Below are 26,129 nucleotides of genomic sequence, written 5' to 3'. Positions count from 1 at the left end.
AATTAGGATGAGATTTCATTTTAATAATTGATATGCAAAAAATTAAAATTGGAGCATAGAATTTAACTTTGGAAAAGATATGAAGCACTAAGTACTCACATATACTGCTGAAGTGTGTATAAATTGGTACAATCACTTTGAAAAAGAGCAATACCAGTAAAAGTAAGTGTATGCATGCCCTATGACTCAGAAATTCCTCCTGTAGGTATATATCAACATTTGAATGGATACATAAAAATGAAACACTTTCATACAATGGAATGCTGTAAAACAGTAAAAATATTATATGCAGCCTACATGTAGCAACATGAATGAATCATAAGAATGTTATTCAAAGAACACAATTCCTAGAATATATACTATGTGAAAATATAGACAAAACTAAAAACTATATCTTAATGATACATATATGCTATGGGGAAAAGCAAAGAAATAATTGACATACATTCAGGGTAGTGAATATGTTTTGCTTTTGTTTGCATCCTTCAGGATGTGAAGGAAGGTGAATGTCATGATCAGGGACTTCCGCTTATTCTAATTGTTTGAGTAGTGGGTGCATGGATTTCCATTCATTATTATTCATCAAACTGTACAAATACATTAATGCGTTTTTGTCTGTATATTTCACAATGAAAAGGGAATATTGGATGTAAGCAATCTATTTTTGGCATGATAGCTCTATCGTTGTCTGGAATACAAACAAATTATGATCTACCATTCATGAGGCATAGCTTTTGCTATCAAAAGTCTCTTAAAATATCCACTGAAACTCCTAAGTGTTCACATTCTAGGAATAAAGATGAAGGAACAGGAAGTAGGTGCAAAAAGACTTATTAGCGAAAAGGGGCGGAGCAACATGGCGGCGAGGAGACTCTGCGAGTAAGATCTCCCATTAAAAAAAGTTAATAGGGAGGAAAAGCGGCAGGTCCCAGTGAGAACTGGGACACGGAAGATAAACGGGTGACTCCAGCAAACTACCCGAAGAAGAAAGTGGCCATAAAAGAGGACTAGAAGGGAGGGAAGCGCAGAACCCTGCTCCCCTCCCCCGCCCACAGAGGCTGCACTCTCCGACCGGCAGAGAGGAGGAAAACAACAAACCAAAACGGCCAACAAGAACAAACGACGCAGCAAGCGGGACTGTGAGTGGAAAGGAACTATTGCAGCCACCACACCCCGTGAACGGGAGCTGAGGCGAACCCTGCAGGATTCGCCGCGGTGGTGAGCGAACGGCTCCGGGCGCCATTAGAGAAGAACAAAGACCCCGGGAGACGCGCACACAGCCCGGGCTGCCGGTAAGCTTGCGCGGATAGCGGCGCGCTCCGCGCGCTTGAAAAGCAAGTGCAGACCAGGATCGAGGCTGCCCAGGTCCCCGCGCCTGCGACCTAGGCTTGGGAGACGACCTAGGCTTGCGGGGAGACGCGCGGAGGTCCTCACTGAGGTGAAGGTCCCTCCCTGAGTAAGCAGGAACCAGGCGCCCAGGCACGGGAGCGGTGCAAAAGGCGCCATTCCCGCGCCACTGAACTGGGCTACAGCCCGCGTCCTGGAACTGAGGGCTTCGGAACTGAGACCCGGGGCACGAAATTAGGGGCGTGGGTTCCCCACGACGGTGGGGCACAAGGCAAACACAGCACCCCAAAGCCGTTGAGGTGTACCCTACCATCCCCGCTTTGCTCCCTGTCCCACGGGATGGAAAATCAGCTCCCCAAGGGCTCTAGGAGAGATCTTTGGCGCCACCTAGCGACTTGTAGCCAGCACAGGCTCCTGAAGGAGCTAGTGGCCAGCTGGGGAGTTAGCCCACACCGGGCCCCTTCCGAACAAGTAGTCTGAGCCCACAGGGAGAGCGAGCACCCACAGCCAGGGCAGACCAGGCACGCAGAAGAGTGTGCCTGACACAGGACGCGCAGGGAGTGTGTCCCACATCACCATTTTAGAAGAGGGACATTTCTTCAGTAAAGACTACCTGCAGAAGGCTTCCTCAGGAGCCAGAGGTGAGAGGGGGAAGTTCGCCCACGCCAGACCCCCTCTGGCCTGCAGTCCAAGCCCAGAGGGGGAGCAGGAACCCACCGCCGGGGCAGACCAGGCGCACAGGGGAGTGTGTCCCCACATCGACATTTTAGGACAGGGACCTTTCTCCAATAAAGACTGCTTGAAACTGACAGATGACTCCTGGAGGAACCAGAGGGGTACAGAGAAGCCCACCCAAGATGCCGGCCAGTCCCAACAACACAGTGTCCCAACGCATACGGCAAATTAGAAAACAGACAGTAGGGAGGAGAAGAACCACATGCAACCTAGCAACTCTCCAGAGAAAAAGCACACCACAAAAAGAAAACCAGCCCCCAGATTGCAACGACAGTAACTTGGAAGAACTTCTGAACCTTCCAGAAAGAGAATTTAAAATTGCCGTGATTAAAAAACTGACAGAAGTCATAAAGGAAAACAATGATAAGGGAAAAATAATAAACGATCAGAAGAATGAAATTGAGTCCCTAAAGAGGGAAGTAAAAGAAATGCAGGAGATCAAAGAATTAGTGGAAGAACTAAAGAATTCTGGGAAAAGCAATGAAAGCAGAATTGATGAAATGGAAGAACGAATAAGTGCTCTTGAAGACACAGAAATAAAAAGAACCAAAACAGAAAAGGAAAGAGAAGTACGAAGGAAAAAGAATGAAGAAAGACTTCGGGAACTATCTGACTCCATGAGGAAAGGAAATATAAGAGTTATAGGAATACCAGAAGGAGAGGAGAGAGAAGTAGGAACAGAGAAAATATTCAAAGAGATAATTGAAGAGAACTTCCCAAATGTGAAGAAGGAGCTGAAAATTGATATACAAGAAGCAAGAAGAAGACCAAACTTCCACGACGAAAGAAAAAATACAGCAAGACACATAATAGTAAAGCTCCCAAGAATCCAGGACAAGGAAAAAATAATGAAGCTGGCAAGAGGGAAGAAACAGATAACATTCAAAGGAAAGCCAATCAGGCTGACATCAGACTTCTCCGAAGAAACACTACGGGCAAGGAGAGAGTGGAGGGACATAGTCAACAGACTCCAAGAAAACAGATGCCAACCAAGAATACTCTATCCCGCAAAGCTCTCCTTCCTCTTTGAAGAAAGAATATGGACCTTCCCAGACAAACAGAAACTCCGGAATTTCATTGCAACTAAACCCCCACTCCAAAAAATACTACAAGGAGTCCTAAAGCCAGAACCTCAGAGGGACGAATAACAATGAAAGAAGGCCAAAAAAAAAAAAAGTTATTAAAAGAATAAATAAATAAAATCAAAGGAAAGACAAACACAATGGCAAATACAGATGTTAACATATCAATATTAACTCTAAATGTAAATGGACTAAACTCTTCAATAAAAAGACACAGAGTTGCAGCCTGGATTAAGAAACAAAACCCAACCTTTTGCTGTCTCCAGGGAACACATTTAGCTACAAAAGATAAAAATGGGCTCAAAGTTAAAGGATGGAAAACAATCCTACAAGCAAATGGACCAAAAAAGAAAGCAGGAACAGCTATACTTATATCAGATAAAACAGATTTCAAACTCAAAAAGATAAAAAGAGACCCCAATGGTCACTACATTATGATCAAGGGGACAATACTTCAAGAAGAAATAACACTCATTAACATATACTCACCAAACGAAAGAGCACCAAAATATATCAGACAACTGTTGTCCTCTCTGAAAACAGACATCAGAGAAAACACATACGTAGTGGGAGACTTCAACACACCACTATCAACAATGGATAGATCAACAAGACAAAAAATAAGTAAAGAAACCAAAGCTCTAAATAAGGACCTAGAGCAATTGGGCTTAACAGACATCTATAGAACACTAAACCCCAAAAAAACGGAGTACACATTTTTCTCAAGCGCACATGGATCATTCTCCAGGATCGATCACATACTGGGGCACAAGACAAACATCAACAGATACACCAAGATTGAAATCATATCAACCATCTTTTCTGACCATGAAGGCATCAAACTAGAAATAAACCATAAAAAGAAGGCAAGGAACTTTCCTACCTCATGGAGATTAAAAACCACACTACTGGAAGACCACTGGACTAAGGAGGAGATCAAAGAAGAAATTAAAAAATTTTTTGAATTGAACGACAAGGACGACACCAATATCCTAAATGTATGGGATGCAGCAAAAGCAGTAATAAGAGGAAAATATATAGCAATAGAAGCTCACATCAAGAAACAAGAAAGAACTCAAAGAAACAACCTAATCTCGAAGCTCAAAGATCTAGAAAAAGAACAACAAAAAACCCCAAAACCAGTAGAAGAAAAGAAATAATAAAAACCAAAGCAGAAATAAATGAAATTGAAACTAAAAAAACAATCCAAAAGGTCAATGAAACCAAGAGCTGGTTCTTTGAAAAAATCAATAAAATAGACAAACCCCTAGCCAGGCTCACAAAGGAAAAAAGGGAGAAAGCACAAATAAACAGGATCATCAATGAAAGAGGAGAAATCACAACGGACACAGCAGAAATCAAAAGAATAATCAGTAACTACTATGAACAGTTATATGGAAACAAGTTTAATAATCTAGAGGAGATGGACAAATTCCTACAACTCTACAATCACCCAAAGCTAGATAAAGAAGAAATAGAACACCTAAACAGAGCAATTACAATTAGCGAAATTGAAATGGTAATCAAAAACCTCCCCAAAAACAAAAGCCCAGGACCTGATGGATTTACAAATGAATTCTACCAAACATTCAGAGACGAATTAGTGCCTATCCTTCACAAACTCTTCCAAAAAATTGAGAAGGAAGGGACAATACCAAACACGTTCTATGAAGCCAACATTACACTAATACCAAAACCGAACAAGGACAACACAAAAAAGGAAAACTACAGGCCAATCTCCCTAATGAACACTGATGCAAAAATCCTCAATAAAATTTTAGCCATCAGAATCCAACAATGTATCCATAAGATAATTCACCACGACCAAGTAGGATTCATTCCAGGGGCACAAGGATGGTTTAACATCCGAAAATCAATCAACGTTATCCAACACATCAACAAAAAGAAATATAAAAACCATATGATAATATCAATAGATGCTGAGAAAGCTTTCGACAAAGTGCAACACCCATTCATGATAAAAGCCCTTGAAATTCTTGGGATACAAGGAACATACCTCAACATCATAAAGGCCATCTATGACAAGCCAACAGCCAGTATCATTCTCAATGGTGAAAAGCTGAAAGCAATTCCATTAAGATCTGGAACAAGACAAGGATGTCCACTCTCACCACTGCTTTTCAATATAATACTGGAAGTCCTAGCCAGGGCAATAAGACAAGAGAAAGACATCCAAGGAATCCAAATAGGAAAAGAAGAAGTCAAACTATCACTATTTGCAGACGATATGATATTATACATAGAGAACCCCAAAAACTCCACAGAAAAGCTAATTCAACTCATCAATCAGTTCAGTAAAGTGGCAGGATACAAAATCAACATGCAAAAGTCAGTAGCCTTCCTATACACAAACAAATCTGAAGAAGAAGAAATCAAAAAAACCATCCCTTTTGTTATTGAAACAAAAAAAATCAAATATTTGGGAATAAATCTAACAAAAGAGGTAAAGGACCTATACAAAGAAAACTATAAAACACTGTTAAAAGAAATAGAAGAAGACACAAAGAAATGGAGAGACATCCCCTGTTCGTGGATTGGAAGAATAAACATTATTAAAATGGCCATCCTTCCAAAAGCAATATACAGATTCAATGCTATTCCAATCAAAATTTCAATGTCATTCTTCAAAGAAATAGAACAATTATTGATGAAATTCATATGGAATCACAAAAAACCCTGAATAGCCAAAGCTCTCCTGAAAAAAAAAGAAGGGAATGGAGGCATTACACTCCCAGACTTCAAACTATACTACAAAGCCATAATCATCAAAACTGCATGGTATTGGAACAAGAACAGACATACAGACCAATGGAATCAAATAGAAAATCCAGAAATAAACCCACAGATTTATGGTCAACTAATCTTTGACAAAGGAGCAAAGACTATGCATTGGAGCAAAGAAAGTTTGTTCAATAAATGGTGCTGGGAAAACTGGGTCGCTACATGCAAAAGAATGAAGCTTGACCACTACCTCACACCATACACAAAAATCAACTCAAAATGGATTAAAGAACTAGACATAAGACCTGAAACCATAAAATATATAGAAGGAAATATAGGCGAAACACTACGTGATCTGCACATCAAAGACATCTTTACAGACACATCACCCAAAGCAGTGATAGTGAAGGCAAAGATAAACAGCTGGGACTACATCAAATTAAAGAGCTTCTGCACAGCAAAAGAGACAATAACAAAAACAAAGAGAAACCCCACCAACTGGGAGAACATTTTTGCACCCAACACTAATGATAAAGGACTGATCACAAAAATCTGCAAAGAGCTGATGAGACTCAACAACAACAAAGAAAATAATCCAGTCAAAAAATGGGCAGAAGAGCTAAAAAGAAACTTCTCTGAAGAGGAAATGCAAATGGCCAACAGGCATATGAAAAAATGTTCAACATCACTTGCCATCAGGGAAATGCAAATCAAAACTACCATGAGATACCATCTTACACCAGTGAGAATGGCACATATTAAAAAAACTAGCAACAACAAATGCTGGCGAGGGTGTGGAGAAAAAGGAACTCTTCTGCACTGTTGGTGGGAGTGCAAACTGGTCCAACCACTGTGGAGAGCTGTGTGGAGATTTCTGGACCTACTAAACATAGAGCTTCCATATGATCCAGCAATTCCACTCCTAGGTATTTACCCAAAGGACACAGAAACATCAATTCCAAAGAACACCTGCACCCCTATGTTTATAGCAGCACTGTTTACAATAGCTAAGCTTTGGAAACAACCCAAATGCCCAAAAATAGATGACTGGATCAAGAAGATGTGGTACATATATACCATGGTATATTACTCAGCATTCAAAAAAGATAAACACATGCAATTTGCAGCAACATGAATGGCGCTGGAAGGGATCATGCTCAGCGAAATAAGCCAAAAAGAAAAAGAAAAATACCGGATGGTCTCACTCATAGCAGGAATCTAGAAAACTTAAATAAGGGACCAGGAAAATGAATAACTATAAGAAAGTGAAAATCAAAATCAACAAAAAACTATGAACCAGAGACACTTTTAGGGGGGCGGGGGCGGGAGGGGAGGGATTGGGGTCAGAATGGGGGGGCTGCAATTGTATGGGGAATATAACAATAAAATTTATAAAAAAAAAAAAATAAAATGTTAAAAAAAAAAAGACTTATTAGCATTCTGCCTGATACCTTTAAGGGACTTTCTCGTAAGCGTCACCTAATGACTTCTATGCCATTGGCCCCACAGCTATACGAGAACATGGAAAATTTTAGCTCCAGTATTGACACCTCAATAAAATAAGGTTCCCTTTCATAAAGAGAGAAAATGGAAAGTAGATCAGTATCTCACACTGTGAGATTACCACAGTCCTGTTGGTAATTTTTCAGAGGCTATGTATGAAGTTAATTTTTTGATTTCTTGTGTGTCTGAAGAAGACTTCACATTACTTTCATAGTTGATTAATTTTGGTAAAGGATTTTAGTTTCAAAACAATTTTTCCCTCAGAAACTTAAAACATTCTTTCATTTAGTCTAGTAAACAGAAACAAAAAGTAATACATTGTAACTCCAATATGGTTTAAAAGACTATAAAAACTTTTTTTTTTTCTGTAAAGTTCTGCATTTCTCTGAAACGTGCTTGCATGGGATTTTTTTTCACATTTATATTTCAAATTTTAAATTTAACCTGTCAGAATCTACCAGCCTTAAGACTCATTTCTTCAGCTGTATTTTCTCAGAGTATCATTCTTATAATTAGTCTTTTTCTTTTTTTTGGGAATCCAATGTGATAAACATTTGAATTTTATGCGTCTATCTCACCATTTCCCTCATATTTTCTATTTTTGCTTTGGTTCTATAGTCAAAAGCTTTCAGTTTTTTTCTTCCAGATCATTTGCTCTTCAATATCATCTGTTAACCCTTTTATCCAATTTCTCATTTCATCAACAGTATTTTTTTTCAAAATACAAATCAATTCTATTTAATTAACAAGGATCCTTCTCTCTGTTTCTTTTGACCACAACAACTTTCCTAACCAATTATAGTTTTTGTTATGAATATTCTTTTCTAGAGTTATCTCTATTTTGTCAGGGTCATTTTTTCCCCAATTTGTTCAACTTGTTTCTTATTTCTGCTATTGGTTTGCCTGAAATGGCAGATTATTAGGTTGCTCATTCACATTAAAGGATAGAAGATTAGATAAATTAATGCAAAATTGGGTATCAAAAGATAAATTTATAAGCTGTGCTTAATTTTTATTGATTTTAATAAGTAGAAAATTATGATGCTCTGTTTCTTCTGTTAAGCATATGTCTGTTTATAAAACATCATATGTACTTGTTTCTGTAATCAAAAAGGCGAGAATCAAAACTGGTGAGTGAGTCATACACTTCTAGGGCAAAAATGTGATTGGTAGGAATAAAAAAGTGTTTAAGAGAGATTAGAATAACCAGGGACATAAATTAATAACCCATTTTAGTAGTTATGATGTCACATATACAATAACCAGTTAGATAGTGGGTACAGCATTGTGTTCCAAGAATGACAAAACAGCTAAAATTTCTTGAAAGGTTAACAACTATATCTCATCAAATCCAGGGCACTTTTGAGTGTAAAATATATCATTTTTATACCATCAAGAAAAAAAAAATCACTGCCAATGAAAACCTAACACAATTCTATCTTTTACCTCTTAGGACATTAGACTTGATTAGACAGAATTTTAATTCTTGTGCATTCATGAAAAGGAAAAAGTGAGCAAATGAGTTATAACTAAACTATTCTCAGTCTGAGTCTTCTGTACCACTTTTTGACTGAAAGTCATCAGTGTGTGTTTTACTACAGTTTCACACTTTTTACTATCCAGAACATTGATGATGCAGCATTTTCTAAAAGTATGCTATGCTAATTATCTCTGGGATTTTTTTTCTAAATCAATAACACTCCTTCAAAAATTTTGATGCTGATGTTTTTGTGTTTTTGACAGCAGGTATCCATGGAAAGTTTTCAGTCAACAACAAAGTTTCATAAGGATTTTTTTTTAAAGATTTTTTTAAGATTCATTTTTATTTTTAAACAAGAAAAATAAAAAGCCTCTGGTACAGGCTAGAGGCTTGAGAGGGTGAGAGGATTCACCAGAGACAGAGTGGAACAGAACAGGCAGATGGACTGAAATACACTGCTGAGGGGAGCAGTGGGTGAGACAGGAGAGGTCTGCTGTGCCTCATAAGGATTTCTTAAAAGTATCTTTAAAAGTTTTGTTGTCTGAAATGTCAAGGACTTGCTGTTCAGCCCAGTCGTGTCCCTTGGGATAAGAACCAAGTAAGTGTGTGACCAAACAATGGCAATACTTTGTCACATCTGCTCCTGGTTGACCCATACTTGATGGTGTCCTTTATTATAAGATACACCCACATTTGGGGAAAGAAAAGGGTGTCTTAGAAATGATGAAATAACCAGAATTTAATTTCTGATCTGAAGAAAAATCTTCCAATTTTATAACCCTTACTAATTATATTAAGACTGATAAGGAAAACATTTTCATAATACTAGTAGCTAAGTCAGTAGAGCATAGTTATGGGAAAATTGGTCATATGTAGAGAGCTATTTGTAAAGGAATTTTAATTTATCAAATTTGTATCCAATGTCAAATTGCTGAAGAAAAATTGACTTTAAATATATTAGAGATGTGATTTCAGTAAAGTATTGAGCAAAGTACACAGGGAGTCTTTGAAAAGATCTCTTCATCTGTATTCCCTCTCTCCATATGTATTGGATGTAGCGTTTGACATTATATCTCTGCTCCACAACTTTCTCAGGATTCTTAATCCACTACAGAAGATCTTCACTCTTTTAAAAAACATCTTTGTGGTTTTATTCTGGATTATACTACTGCCTTGTACTCTGTATGAGAAGGAAGAAGAAGGTTTGAGCAAAGGACTCACTGCCTTCCATGCAAAGTCCTTTCATTTTAGCCCCCCCCCCCCCCCCCCCCGTTCTGCTATTTCCTGTTTTTGGTTCACTTAAGTAGCTTTGTTTCACTCTGTTGCTTTCGGTCTGGACTATTATTTTCATTTTTTGTCCAAAATTTGCAAAAATTCTCTAGTGTGCAAAAATTCTTTTGTTCCCATTCCCAATCTTGCTCCCATTCTTAATTTCATTACTATTCTTTATCTAGTCTCATTTGTTTATATTATTTTAATGTGATGTTAGGAAGGCATGGAAGTGAATACATACTGTCATCTTGAACTAGAAATCCAAAGGATTTAAGAGAATGTCAAGAACAAAGTTGTACCTTCCAGAAATTAAAATTTTCTTCTTTAAGATGCACATTAAGTTTTAAGATAACGGTTGAGTCTGTAGCCAGGTGTTATGTTCCAGTGTCACACGGATGGTATATGTGAGTACATCAATTTTGTAAAAAGTTTTAGATTTACTCTTTAACTATTTCCAATTTAATTTGGGATATCCCAGTTGTACATATCAAATTTTGAAAAATTTAGAGTTCTTAGGGAACAGATTATGTTTTAATTATTGCCTTTCAGAGTCACAAAATATTCAGTCATTTTTTACCACTGGAATATGTTCCATAAGGAAATACAATCTAAACTGAAGTACTGTTCTTTTCTGTTGCTAAGGGAAAAATGTTCTTAAAAGACTTACTTAATATAGTTGAATTTACAGACTACTTCCTAAGCAGCTCACCTCACAGCCAGCCATCACTGACTCCCATAACTTAATATAAAGAATATCTGTTTCTTCGTAGATTATGGTTGTAAGATTTATTAGAGACTAAAGCATGTAATTCCCATAAATAAGCCCGTTATGTGTTAGATTCTCCAAGGCCAAAGGGCTCACGTGATATTTTCATTTGGGTACAGAGTGGCCATTTGGGCTTATAGGATCATTGAGCCTACATTTCTAGTAGTTGACACTGATCCATTCAAAGTCTATAAAATATAGGAGATGTCTCAGATGCCTTTAAAGTTGTAGAATAAATAATTCAGATACCTTATAATTTTTTGCCTGCAGGCTCTTGGAAACTAAATGAAAGCAAACTTGGTCAGCACTTAAATGGGAAATAGAATAAAGAATGAAGCAAGGGATGGCTGAAGTATCAGTAATTCTTTCCTTCATATTCTTACAATTTTCATGAAACAGTTTCTGGTATAGTATTAGTATTATTTTGCTGTGGGTAGTAGTTTTTCTGGAGGGGCTTTTTAGCTCTTAATACAAAGAAATGATACAAAACATAGCTTTTGGAAACAAACTTTTAATCTTTAAAGTTGACTGAAACAGACTGCTAGGAATTAGTGGAAACATTTCTAAATGTTAGTAGAATGGAATTTTTCCCCCCAAAATTGCATTTTAATATTCTTTTCCATTTTTCTTTTTCTGTTTATCATTCTGTTCAGATGAGTAGAGAAGTACATTAATGCATATTCAGGATATTTAAAATATCAAAGTGTAGTAAATTCTGCCTTATTTGCCTATATCTTTGAAGGTAAAGATATGGTTCTTCAACAGTTGGATCAGATTTTATGTGCTGCAGAGTACAATATTTGGGATTCTTCAAATTAGTTTTTTCGTAGTGGTAGAATATAAAGAAATAAATACAACATCTCTGCTTTTTGTATAGTAAATCCTCATGATGGATAAAATCTGTGCATATGCACTACATGATGGTAGGATGGAATAATGCAGCATTCACTACTTCCTGTCTTGCCCTTTACATTTCCTGTACCTAATTACAAATGATGGAGAAATGACAGTGTTAGCTTTTCTTTGCTATTGTTTTCAATCTCATGTATCCTGTCATATTTTCAATGTTTCTTAATCTTAGGTATAAATGTTATAAAATAATATAATCAAATATCTGTGGGCCTCCCTGGTGGTGCAAGGGGTTAAGCACAGCACTATGAAGCTGTCCACAGCCTCTGCAGCATAAGTTCAATCCCCGGCCTGCCAGGGAGCTACCCATATGGTGCAGCAGACCTCTCCTGTCTCGCATGCTGCTCCCCTCAGCAGTGTATTTCAGTCAGTCTGCCTGTTCTGTTCCCCACTCTGTCTCTGGTGTATCCTCTGACCCCTCCCCACACCTCTGACCTGTACCCCAGTTCTTGTATGCATTAATAAATAAATCTTTAAAAAAAGATAATATAATCAAATATCTGATGCTTTATAGTGGTTTTAGTCTGTTGTAGTGGCTTGAAGGAATTTTCCACTCATTCTTATAACTTGAATCATATATTGATGGTCCTCATTTCTATCTCTAAAAAATGTCATTTCTCCTGAATTCTAAATTTCCAAACTCAACTGCCTATTCAACTTCCTTTATAGCTCAGAAAAACTTTTTAAAACTCTGCTTATCTTTGGAACTAGCTAAATGCCAAAGAGTTTGGGACGTGTAGGCTGCTGGTATGACTAGGCAAAAGGGGAACATGGACTTGATGGACAGGTACCTATCTCAGTCTCAATGCTCCAACTTTTACAACCATAAGTTTAGTTAATGATTTTACTTTTTTCCTTATTTTCCAAAGTTATAAGTCTTTAACTCAATTATTGTAAATAGTGGATTAAGAGGATGTGGTCTATATAGACAATGAAATACTACTTAGCTGTAAAAAGCAACTTTTGCCATTTGTGACAATATCAATGAAAGTGGAGGGGATGATGCTATGCTAAATAAGCCAGAAGGAGAAAGACAAATACTAGATGGTTTCACTCATATGTGGAGTATAGAAAAACAAAACAAAGATCCAGGCAACACCAAACCAAAACTAGAAATCTGCCTATAAAACTGAGACTACCAAAGGGGGAGAGTGTTGAAGAGAAAAGAGGGTAAGGTGGCACAATGTATGGTAGAGGGTTATGGTCCCTTTATGGTAAGTGTGGTATGGTAACATACCTGAAGATGTTGGATCCTGTATTTCTGAATTACATAGTTGTAAAACAGTTACCTTAATAAAAAATAAAATACAATTCACCTATCCCCTCATGCTTGCATTCTAGTGTACTGAACTGTTTATTCACCAAATATGCTCTTAGTGTTTTTATGACTTCTGTTTCTTCAGTCAGCAGTTTCCTTTACTCACCTTTCTAAGTGAACAAATATCTACTCCTTCTATACCCAAATCTAATGTTGGCAAGGTTTCTCCTATGTTCCTTTCTAGCCTCTGTCACATTTTTCATGCGTTTGTGAATAATGCAAATCATCTTATGTGGGAATTTATTTGTGAATATGTCTATTAAGGAAACATTTAGTGAAGGACCTAGAACATTACAGATGCTCAACAAATGTTTATGAAATTGTTAAGTCATCTTAAATTGGTATAGCCATGAATTTGATATTGGGTAGCTATCCCAAGCCTTAAGACAGTCAGAAGATTAAATAGAATTCTCAGTTTTCAGTACTGTGTATAGCTTTGCTTACTTTTCCAATTGATACCTGACATATGAGTCAACAATATTTAGTGCTAAATAGTTGAACTCCCAAAGCACATACCAAGAGATGGCAATTTTCAAGAGACCCCCAGTTGAGAGGAAGGATTAGGGTCAAAATAAGGGGGAGTGCAATTGTATGGGGATTATAACCAAAATGAAAATGCATACATTGTGCAAAAATGAAAAATGATGAAAGAATTATATAAAACAAAATATTAAAAAAAGGGATTTGCCAAAAAAAGGGAAACATTTATATGGCTAAATACTTAGAACAAAACAAATGTGGCATCCTTTTGATCTGGAAAAAGTAAATGGAAAGTGTAGTGACCTATTCAGCTTAAAAAGCACTGGGAATGAACTATGATGGCGGATTATGGGTGATTTGGTGATGGATGTGGTGTGGTAACAACACTTGAGAGTGGAGATCCAATAATTCTAAAACAAATAACAATGTAAATGTTACCTCAATAAAAATAAAAATAAACACTAGGAAGAATAAAAAAAAAAAGACCCCCAGTTGAGCCAGTCGTATCCATTATATAGTCTCTGATTTTGAGCCTACCAACCAATGGCCTCCAGTCATATCTTTAAATGTGCTAGAAATAGAAATGTGTTAAAATGAGAATTAAAAAAAATTAAAGCAATGTTCTCATGATTGCTTGATTAAAATTGACTTTGATGACCACTTGGTCTCCTCTATTAAAGTTTGTGGAGCCCCTACCCTATTGATAACTGAATGGAATTATACTTACATTTGGTGAGCTTTTGGTTTTCAATATTTAGCAGATAGCAGCACTTTTGAAAGACTGGAAAGAATATCGTCTTCCCTAGAACAATTCCTGTTACTCACAATTTCCTGTTACTTACAGTGGTCCTTATTAAACCTCTGAATTCCTAGAGTCCAGACTCTGTCTTTCTAATGACTTTATTGACTTCTCAGGATTTTTATAAATGCTGTTATTTATCATGTTTTCTGCTTACTGGACTTTATCCCTGGCCTCCTGTTATCATACTTGTTATTATGTGAAATTTCAAGATACCCATTGTAATCAGTATGTAGCTACCTGTAGGTAAGTCCCCTCTCTGCAACAGACTTCCTTGAAAAAAAATTTAGCCTGATTGCTTACAGGTTAAAAGAAAAAGGAAGGAAATGCATGGAATGGATCTGAAATAATCTCTTGATGATTTCACCAGAAACATAAGAGTAGCCATAATTCTTTTTGGCATTAGAGCACTGGCCAGAGAATAACTCAGAATATGGTATCTGTCCCAACAGATAGTGCAGTTGGCTTAAACTGTGTCATTTCATTGAGTGAATACATAAAATAACTCAGAAATCCATAATAGTATTTTATTTCTGGTTTGAAAATACATATTTTCCTCCTATCCCTTTGGAGAGACTATCCATCCTTCATTCTTGGTCAATGTAACTCAGTTGAGTTCAACTCCCCATGGCTCCATGAATGGGCATGTAATCAAAAGCTTGCCAATTGCTGCCACATACCCTTGGACAGAACAAATCATTTGGAGGTGGATCTGAAATTCAAGCTCATCCCATCTGAGTCAGTTTTGAGACTTTAGCAGAAACTGGCAGTCAAAAGTCCCCTTTCCATTTAGGTTACTAAACTAATAGAAAGTCCTTTTGGAGCTGTTAGTATTCATCCTTTCCCACTGCAAGAGGAAGACATATTTGACAATAAAAGTGATAAAGAGGAAAATAGATTTAAGACATAGATAGAGACAGTGCTCTTAAGAGTTTATTGGAATTTCACAGTTCTTTTTGTTTAAAACTGGTTTGTGTTGGGATGTTGTCCTCTGTAGCTGAAAGAGTTTTGATTAACTTATTTAAATTTAACTTTTAGATAAGTTTAATAGTTTTATAATTGATGTACTTATTTTTGTTCTTGGAAATAATGTAAAACTTGAAGGCAGTTTTTCTTTTTTTCCTTATGTGATATGAAGTCCACATGAGAAGACACTATCTTGTAATTGTCAATTGCATCTTATTGAGTTTTTTTTAAACATGTAACTGTCAAATTTGAAGACAAATTAACTACCTTATATTTTTCTTGGGCTGTATTGATCATAAGCACCAAGTGTTAAACATCATGGAGAAAACCGTTTTCTTCCCTCTTTATTTTCTGTGAATGTACATGGATAGTTAATGATTTTTTTTTTTTTTATAGAGGCATGCTTTATTTATTTGTTTGCTGGTTTGTTTGTTTGTTTTGTTTATACATGCACTGGGTACAGTCAGAAGCGCGGGAGGGTGAGAGAATTCACCAGAGCCAGAGCGGGGAGCAGAGCAGGCAGTAGGACCGAACTACACTGCTGAGGGGAGCAGCGGGCGGCAGGAGAGGTCTGCACGCCATGTGGGACCCTCCTCCGGTGGCCGGGGAGCAGCCGGGATCGAACTGGCGCCGCAGAGGCCGCGGGCAGCCTCGCAACCCAGCGCTCAACCGCTGCGCCACCGGGGAGGCCCTGGATAGTTAATGATTATTTTAGAATGTACCAAAAGAGTGGAAACTTGTTTAAGCCTATTTAAAGTTTCACTGTGTTTGGGTTAGTGTATGTCCTATAACCATCAAAGAAATGATTAGCTGAAGGATTTTCTATCTTCTGTGTCTTTTCTACCTCCAGTGTCATTTTACTCTTTTATACATCACTGAACTTGAGAGAGCAACAATGGCCATTTCTTAAGTCAGTTCTTTTCAGATTTGTCGGGTTGCCTTTTGAATTTTTTTTTTTTTTTTGTGGGACCCTTGCCAGTGGTCGGGGATCGAACTGGCGCTGTAGAGGCTGCGCTCAACCGCTGCGCCACCAGGGGAGGCCCTGCCTTTTGAATTTCTTTTGTTGTCATATGAATATATGGGTTTGTCTCTGAGTAAATTTCTAGCATGAAGGAGAGCTTGGAAAACATCTCATTATCACAAAACACTGTTTCTTATGAGCTCTATTCCATATGTAAATACCCACTCATTTGAGTTTCTTTTCAATGTTTAGCATTTCAGTTTGTATACATCTACATATTTATATATAAATTATTCCACACACTTTAGAAGAAACTATTATGGGGGTGGGAAACATTATGTTAAATAATTATAATTTCCGCAATTTGAAATACTTTTTTCTGTTTTTAAAACACTATCCTTTATAGTTGATGTAGTGGTGACATTGAAAGTTCTGCATTTCAGATACCTGGAATTCAAATAACATTTTATTCTTGAATAATTAAAGTTCTTTGTAATCTATAGGAACTAATGAACATATTTCCATGGTCTCTCTACCTTGTCTGTTCCATTGATGACTTACTGTTTCCAAACTTCTCTGAGAGAAATGTACTTAACAGCTTGTAATGCAAATTAAGTATGTACATGATTATATATACATGGATCAAGACTTGTGTTGGTATTTGTGTGTGGCGATGATGGTCCTGACCTCTCTGTTTATTACCTTATCACGTTAAAGCATGGCTTAGTTCTGACACTCCATGGTCTGAAAGATAACTACTAGCCTCCATATATGCCTTATCCCATGTACGCTGATATGCCTTAATTTTGCATTCCCTGATTCCAACCCCCCTAACATATCCCAGGCTTTCCTGTGGTTTCAGATTGCCCGGATTCTCTACAGGCTGTTGTCTCAATCTGTAGTGTTCTCTGCCTGCCTTTGGCAAACTCAAGTCACAGTTTAAGTGTAGCATCTGAGATAAGGCCTTTATTGACTCTTCTAATTAATCATTTCTTTGATCCTGGTGTACTTTTTAGACACTTTATAACAGTAATTATAGTACTCATAGTTGTTGAGATATAATATTTGAGGTGAATTTATATTTGAGGCAAAATTTTCTTGACTTTATTTTGCTGAATCTTTAACATAGGATGATTTTGATTAAGGAGTCATTTCTTTTCTCACAACTGGTAGAATACTTTGCATAATAAATATATTCCCAACTCTAGGAATCTCTTATAGGACTAAATTTAAACAAGTGTATTTTTAGTTGTTTTGATTGGCTTTATTGACTCTGTGATTCACTCAGTTGTACTCCAAAACCTCTTATCAAATAATACTTGACTTGATCCCATGATAAGGCTCAAGAAACCAGTCTTTTGGGCTCTACTCCAAGGTACCTGCACCTGTCCAACCCTCCCCCCCCCCAAAAAAAAAGCTAACTTGGTGCAGAGCCAACACTCAGATGAATCCATTCTCTGCTTGAGTTGCAACTATATACAGATTGTTCCTGGGATTTGACAGCTGTTATTGATGCAAGTGATAATTAGCCGTGGATATAACTGCTGCATTGTGCCTTGATGTCTCCTCTGCCTTAAGGGTGTTCAACTCTGTTTGACTTAATCCACATGGACACATAACCTCTTTAATGACACAGGACACTAGAAAACCTTTAGAGTGTGCATCTGGGAAATACGGACGATAGACTACACAATGTTGTATCTTAGAAAATATGTTAAGGGGCAAAAAACACCAGCTTTCCCTCTGTTTCTGGATGGATGAAAATGATCATAACATGTCAATAAAACTGAAAATGATCAGATAGGATTGGACATCTCTCAGGATAAAGAGTAAAGGTTGAAAGCTCTCCTGATTATGTTCCCTCTCACCCTCTTGGCTTTGTATATGTGGTGTGTTGAGAGAAAGTTGTAATTGGTGGGAGGAGACTGGCAAAGTCATGGCAATCTGAGAATTGCTCTGAAATGTGGTCTGACTACTATAAATGAATGATAATAAAATCTCTAAGATTTTGCTGGCCAAATTTCTCTGCTTTCCATATCTACATTTCTGTTATGCCAAAACCCGGTAACCTGAATACAGGGGGAAATGAGTCCTCAGTAAAAATATTTTATCTGTCTATTATCCATTAAATGTCTTTTCCCCCCTTTCCATATGAACATCTTACCGCACATATTTAATCTGTTCCTGTTAATACCCTCAGCATTGACCATAATGCCCAGGTCTCTATTAAAATGAATGAATGATAAATCAATAAATGGATGCATGGTTTCCTTTAATGAGAAACATATTTTGTGGACCTGCTGGTCTGCTTATTTGTGTCAAACTTGTTTTCCCATGAGCTTGCACTCTGTAAGCATTCCTATATGAATATGCCTATTGCAAACTTTTGTTTTGAAACCCTTTTGATGCTGAAAACTGACAAAATCAATGCAGGCTTCTATGAATGCCATTACTTTCAACATTCACTCATTTTAGAAGAAAAGGAAACTTCCTTTCCTCACCTCCCACAGCCCAAAGAAAGTTTCTTTTTTGAGAACAAAATTACCATTTGTTTCAGGCTTTTTCTTCAATTATAGCAGTTTCCACATGTTTTTAAACTATTCTCAGCAGAAGAAAAATCAACATTTGCACTTTTGATACATAGGATAATCTGGTAGACACAGGTTTAAAGATATCATGACTGGGATAAGTGAGTTGGAAAATTTTTCTTTATTTGCTCTTGGCTACTACCCATGTTGTCTGTGAACTCTGAAGCAAGACAATCTGAAGTGATTTTTGAATGCTGTTAAATGGTCCACATAAAGTGAACCTTGAAATGCACTCTGAAACAGCTCTATTTCTTCTTAAGGATAAGACAAACACCCGTTTAGCTGAAGTTTTCCTCTATTTTTTTTAAGTTTCACATATTTTGGTTGGGAGGACAGTAAGGGAACATCCACTGCAATCAACCAGCTGTGGCCTGCCAATTCTAGCTCCTGACAGGTAGCAGGCTGGATTCTTGGCTGTAAAGAATCTCAAACAGTTTCGATATGCTCTAGGGAGGGCAACTGTTTAGCCTAAGCAATTCAAAGAAGCATAATTGTGCTTCACAGTACACAGAAAGTCACCACATCTGTTTCATATTTTTGGCTTTTAGAACTGAACTAGAACAGAGAAATAAACATACAGCTTTGAATATAGAGTAAAAACAAGTTCATGGTGCACAGATGAGCATATTGTATGTAACTCAGTGAAAATTTCCTTAATGAGGGTTTCTTTTGGGAAAGTGAGAAATATTTCTGGTGTTAATCAAGGTTTTTTAAAAAAGGTTTAATAGAAAATATTATCTATTTAAATGTCAAGGCAGTCTATCATTCCCCCTTAAATCTATTATAGCCAATTGTTGAGATGCTGCAGCGACGTTCACGTGACCTATTGCAAATATTTGGGGAGTCATCTGCACTACATTAGCCTTTCTAGTGGAAGTTATTTAAAAAATAATTTGGATGTAGTAGGCTAAAAACATTCAAGGCAATGAATTAGAACTTCATTAACCACTTTCATCTTTTATTTTGGTTCAAATGTAAATGCAGTCATTTGATATGTAAGTGTATATAATATGTGATGACTGTCTTTAAAAAATGTAATCTAGCAGAAAATACATCTTAATTTGAATGTAGCACTGTTTTAAATATAATTTTAATATTCCTCAGCATCTGGTGTCTCAAAGAATGAGGTCATTTGAGGTTAAGAAACTTTTCCCTGCAATAACAATAATAATAATAATCTTCAGATGAACAGTGAAAAGGCAAGCACTTATCTAAATGAAAAGATACCATGGAGAAAAGGGAAGAAAATAGCATGCACGAAGGTTTTTCTTTTACTAGAACTTTACATTAAGATACTTATGTATTTCCTACAAAACTACCATAGAGACATTTTTGAGATCTTTCAGAAGAATTTGGGGAAAAAAATTAGCTTACATATCATGAGGGCTGTCCTAACTATATGCAGATTCTCTTATTCCCTTACTTTCAACTTGTAATTATACATTTCTGTATTTTTTTAATCTGTACTCTGCACTCTGTAAGCTCCATAAAGTCAAAGACTGCCTTCACTTGCATACCCAGGAATCTGCTCATGTATGAATAGCAGCTAATTGATATTTTCTGCACAATGGTACATACTTATCCCTGGTCTAAACTACTTAAATACAACTACCCATATAATCCTACAATACTTTGAATGAATTACTATTATCTCTACTCTGTAGATGGCTAGAGAGAAGCACAGAAGCCGTGTGTTCAAACTATACAGCTGGAAGTTGGAGGAAGTAGAATTTAAACCTGGGCAGTTCGATTCTATCCAGCTCTACACTTTTAATTCCTAAATGAATTCCAAGGCAAGTAAGATATTCTTAGGTTAATCAAGATTGAAAAAGACCTGGTAGTTAAAATTATACACTTAGATGTTAGGGACAGCCTGTACCCCTGTCATAGTATTCATTTAATAAAAAAATATTATTTCTTATGAGCCACTATGCTAAACATCTTTTTACTTTACTCCTCTCAAGCCTTACAGGAAGCCAGTGTGTGTTCATGTGTGTGTGTGTGCACAAGTGCACAAAATTTAGTCTAAGTTATAAATGATAGAATTGAGATTCTAAAAGGTTAAGCAATTTGGCTTACATAGCATGCTTTGTAATTAGCACATCTTTGAAAACAGGGCTTGTCCAACTCCAAGCTCCTCTCTTTTCTTCCTCTGATTGTTAATACAATAGAGATAGGCCTTACTAATTAGAATGTGATGACATCGAGAAAGGTCTTAATCTCCTTGATTTTTGGCTTTTTTCTTATTTAATGATTTGAGCTTTGTAAGTAACATTGGTCTGTTTTTTCCTGCCTTGAGGGAAAAGCAAGACTGGGCAGATGCTCACCTTTGTATCTGATTTCGGCTGACAGGAGTTTAGTGTAGCCCTGAAGTTATGGACCGAGAGCCTTCATGATTCTGTGCTGCAAGCCAGAAAGAATAAATTATTCTGTTCCCATCTTCTGTCATTTTAAATCTGTAAAGGAATTGTGTGCTATAAAAACTTGAAACCTGCTCCTCTATTGTTAACATCTGATTTTTTTTATAGGCTGTCAGACATTAGAAAGAGAGGCTGCACAGTTCAAGTGTTATTTTCAATAAGGTACCTATTGCACATTTAATATCAGAATGCCAAGCAGTATTTGTTAATTACAGCGATCATATAATCTTTCAAATGCAAATAGTCTGACTCAGATTTCAGTTTGTTTGGTACCAAGCAATGATGAAAGAATGGTATCGTCTGATCGTTGTTTTACTCCCATCTGTGTGCAGCCGGCAATCACCACTTACAGATGGTTGTGATTCAGAGACAGGTTGCCACATGCGAAAAAAGTATGTTTCAGTTATTTTAATAAGATTTATTGCAGTAGTCACAGTAAAATGCTTAAACCTTAATGATAATTGCTGCTAATTTTTCAAGAAAATGATTAGAGTTTAATAAACCTCAAGAAGGATATTTTGTTGTAAATTTCAGCAAAATTGCAAAGGTAAATTTTATGTTTACTCCCTCATCTAATAAATTAGATGCACACTGTTTTTCATTTTTGGAAATTGGATTTTTACATACATACACACACACACGTTTATACTATATATAGGGGACAAATCAAGACCCCTGCTCATTATGAAGAACATAATTGGTCAAGTGGTAATGAATTATTCTGAAAAAACATATTAAAAAATTCTTATAAGCCTTGAACTTTGGTAAAATATACATGATATGAAATTTATCATATTAGCCATTTTTAAGTATATATTCAATGACTTTACTCACAATATTGTGCCCCAATTATTAGCCACTTCAAAATCCTTTCATCTTCCAAGTTGAGATCTTATGCTGATTACATAATAACATAATTACTCATATTCTCTCTTACCCCAGCTCCTTGTAACCATTATTCTGCTTTCTGCCTCTAGGAGGTCTGGGGACCTCCTATAATTGGAATTATGCAATATTTGTCATTTGTGCCTGGCCTATTGTGTTTAGCGTAATTATTTCACATACTGATTTCAGGGTTCATCCATATATCAGAATTTCATTCTAATTTATGGATGCATAATTTTTTATATGTAGATGCATTTTGTTTATTCATTCATCTGTTGATGGATATTGGCATGGGTATTGGGGCCTTTTGACTATTGGGAATAATGCTACAAAGAACATTGGATGTACAAGTCTGTTTGAGTCCTTGGTTTCAGTTCTTTTGGGTATATACCTAGGAGTGGAATTGCTGGATATATGGTAATTCTGTTTTTAATTTTTTGAGTAACTGGCAAATTGTTTTTTCAAAGTGATTATACTGTTTGATATTTCCACCAGCAGTGCGGAAGGGCTCCTATTTTTCCTCATCCTCCCAACACATAGTGTATTCCATTTTAAAAATGATAATCATCCTCATAGGTATAAACCTTGAGCTTTTATAAGTTAAATAGATGATGAGTCATAATATGAAAAATTTTATTTGCTAATTTTATGTGACATCTTGCAATTTTTTGGTTATTTAGAATCATCTTAATTTGAATCATTCCATTATTTTTGGTTTAATCTCCCTGAATCAGGAAAGTTCATTTACTTAAAGAGGATACCAAAAAACATATAAATGATACCAACCCTCTGTGAAAGTCTGAACAGATAAGTCATTTTATCTTAGTGTATAAAATAAGGGCAGTGATAAAATTCATATCTGCATGAAAGAGATGAAGCAAATAATTTATAATAGTTATAATTTGGGGCATTTCTGTTGTCCAGGTGAGATATTGCATATTTGCTAAATAGTTTGAAATAGAATATACATTTATGTGTATTTATATTTATATGTATCTACATGCATGCATATAATAAACATGTATAATATATACATACATCATACACATACATATACACAAATATCTATAATCAGCAGGCTAGTGCAGAGATACAGAAAGATTAAATAGGATCCTGACAGATATTAAAACCTAGGATAACCTAATTGATCTTGAATTTTAGGACTTTACTGAGGATGCACTGGCATTCTGGGGCAGGGCTAACTGACCGGTATAGATCTATTTGGCATATATAATGATGGCTATTTTCTTTTCAAGCCAGGGACTCAATCAGCCTTGCTTTGAATAAAATTTGTGCCTTTTAGGATTGTGTCTCTACTTCTGGCTGGAGAAATATGGATTATGGGTGTTAGGGAAGAGTTCTACATTAGTGAGGCCACTCAGAGGGGGACTGGGCCTCTTGTTTTGGGAAAAAAAATCAATGGGTATTGAGTTTTGATTGAAGAAGGCTACAAACCATCCGTTAAGCACATTTTAAGGTTTAGTATTTCATTTCTTGTACTAAGCACCAACATTTTATCACCATATAATTCTAGGTTTATATGACTTTGGAGCTTCAACTTTGGGTTCATGTCTGAAATAAAAGTCCTTAAATTATTTATTTGTAGTTTTAAGATGAAATAACTTAGTTGTACTTTTTTACAGAATCAAGTTATGTTTTACAGAGCTATTATGTAGAAAAACTCATTTAAGAAAGAAGATGCAAATGAAAGAATTCTTCTATGAGGTGTACAATGTTGATAGCATGTTCATGGAAACCATACAATGCTTGCTTATTTGTAAATTGGTTTATAATAACATAAGATATTAATGCTAAAACAAATATTTTACATAGCCCTGGTCAGGGCTTTGCAAAATGTAAGTTAAATATTATTGTGTCTTTTTCTCAGACAACTTTTACTCTAAACTACACAGATTACTGAAAGTAGAGATATTGTGTACATATTTAAAATATAAATGAGAGTCTATATTGTCAGGAATAACCAATATTCTCATTGTACTAGGAAATGCATGTTAACCTAGTAGTTGTGGAAAGGAATGAATCATAGCTTTTCTTCCAATGAATGAGTCATGGCTGGCTGAATGGAGGTGAGAGTTTCAAGCACTCTTTCTATGAGTGATGGAAAATTTTTTCATTTTATATATTATTCAATATCTCAGTCACTATCACAGTTGAAAAGTGATATGAAAAATGATCATTTATCTTTTAAAATCAATTGAGATATTTACAGCTAATACTTTTCTTCAATAGATCTGAAAGTGCTTTCCAAAAAATCAATTAATTTGCACAATATACTACTGTAAGGTTAGTCTTATTATTACCATTTTATGGACAAATTCAAAGCAAGAGAGGTTAATTAACCCATTACAGAGTCTAAAGGGCTGGAGTGGCAAAGCAAAATGGACTGAGTACCAACTCAAAGGTCAGGAACTTTGCTTTTATCATGGATTTTAATTGATTTAGATCAGTTTCTCTAGCTTAAAAAGCACATGCAATAATTCTGAGTTATCATGCAGCATTATAGTGTGGATTAAATAATTAATATTCGGTAGCCCTTTATAAATGTGAATTATTATTACTCATTCTAGTATTAGACCACTAATTCAGCCAAGCTACTTTCAAGCACTGGTGACTAAAGTGTAAATTAATTGGCTAAGTGAGAAATTTATCTAACACACTTCCTGCTGAGAGAAAGAGATTCCTCTGTTCAGATTGGAAATCCATATAAACAGTGGGGCATTTTACTCTGCTTTCCTTAATGTATATATTTGCATCTAATCCCCAATACACTGGGAATTCATCTTACACTGAAACGCTGTGTTCAAAATAGTAGTATAAAATCCTCATGCTTCTACTAGAAGCATATTTTCCTTTTCAGGGAGATGAACTTTTGGGAATATTATCACGTAGCTAGCCAAACAGTGGTGTGCTTTTCTCATTTTCACACATATGTTTGGAATAATTACTGAAAATATTTTCCCCAATGATACACTGTTCTGGATTACAACTTTTTGCTTATGTTTGGTACTTAGGGAATATTACAATGTTAGAATAAGGGATTACTTTATTCAATAATTTTTTCCTAACCATATGATTAGGAAAATTATTGTTAGAGAGGCTAAACTCTCAAACACTTCAATTAAAGGAAGGGTGGGCTGAAAGTTAAAAGATAGAAAGACTAATTAATTTTATACATTTTCAGAAGCATAAGAAAATCTATTTAGAGAATTCATAATATATTAATGGATAGATGTTAAGAGTAATTTTCAAGATTGTGTTAAGACAGTTGTTCAGTCAGTCATTTAACCAATATCTTTGGAGCACCTACTGTATGCTAGGGATAGTTAATTTTTTTTTATTGAGTTGACATTGGTTTACAACACTATGTGGTATAGGGGAATAGATTCATGCCTCTTCAAGGGTATGTCACTCCACACCATACTCACATCAAAGCACCCATAGTCCTTTACCCTACATCATTGATTTCTCTTCTCTCTTTGCTCCACCCCTACTTTGCCTCTCCTTCTAGTAGCCTCAGTTCTGCACTGTTATTTCTAGGGGGAGAAGCAGTTCTATATGTTGAGAATTAGGGTTTTTGCTTTCTATCACTTGCAGTAAACAAAAAGAATAAATGGTATGTGTGCAGGGGCATATACATAAAAATCATTTAGATAAGGGCTAGGAAGACTTAATGAAATTATAGTTCTCTTGGTTACATACCTAGGAGAAGAATTATTTTGTCTTATGGGAACTCTATGTTAACATTTTAAGAACTGCCAAACTTTTCCAAACTGAACCAATTTACATCCCACAAAAAAATGTATAAGGGCTCTATTTCCCTATGTCGACTTTCAACTTTCTGTCTTTTCGGTTATA

Source organism: Talpa europaea (assembly GCF_964194135.1).
Source record: "Talpa europaea genome assembly, chromosome: 5".
NCBI lineage: Eukaryota > Metazoa > Chordata > Mammalia > Eulipotyphla > Talpidae > Talpa > Talpa europaea.
The sequence above is the reverse complement of the archived record's forward strand: the minus strand, read 5'-3'. Positions refer to the sequence as shown.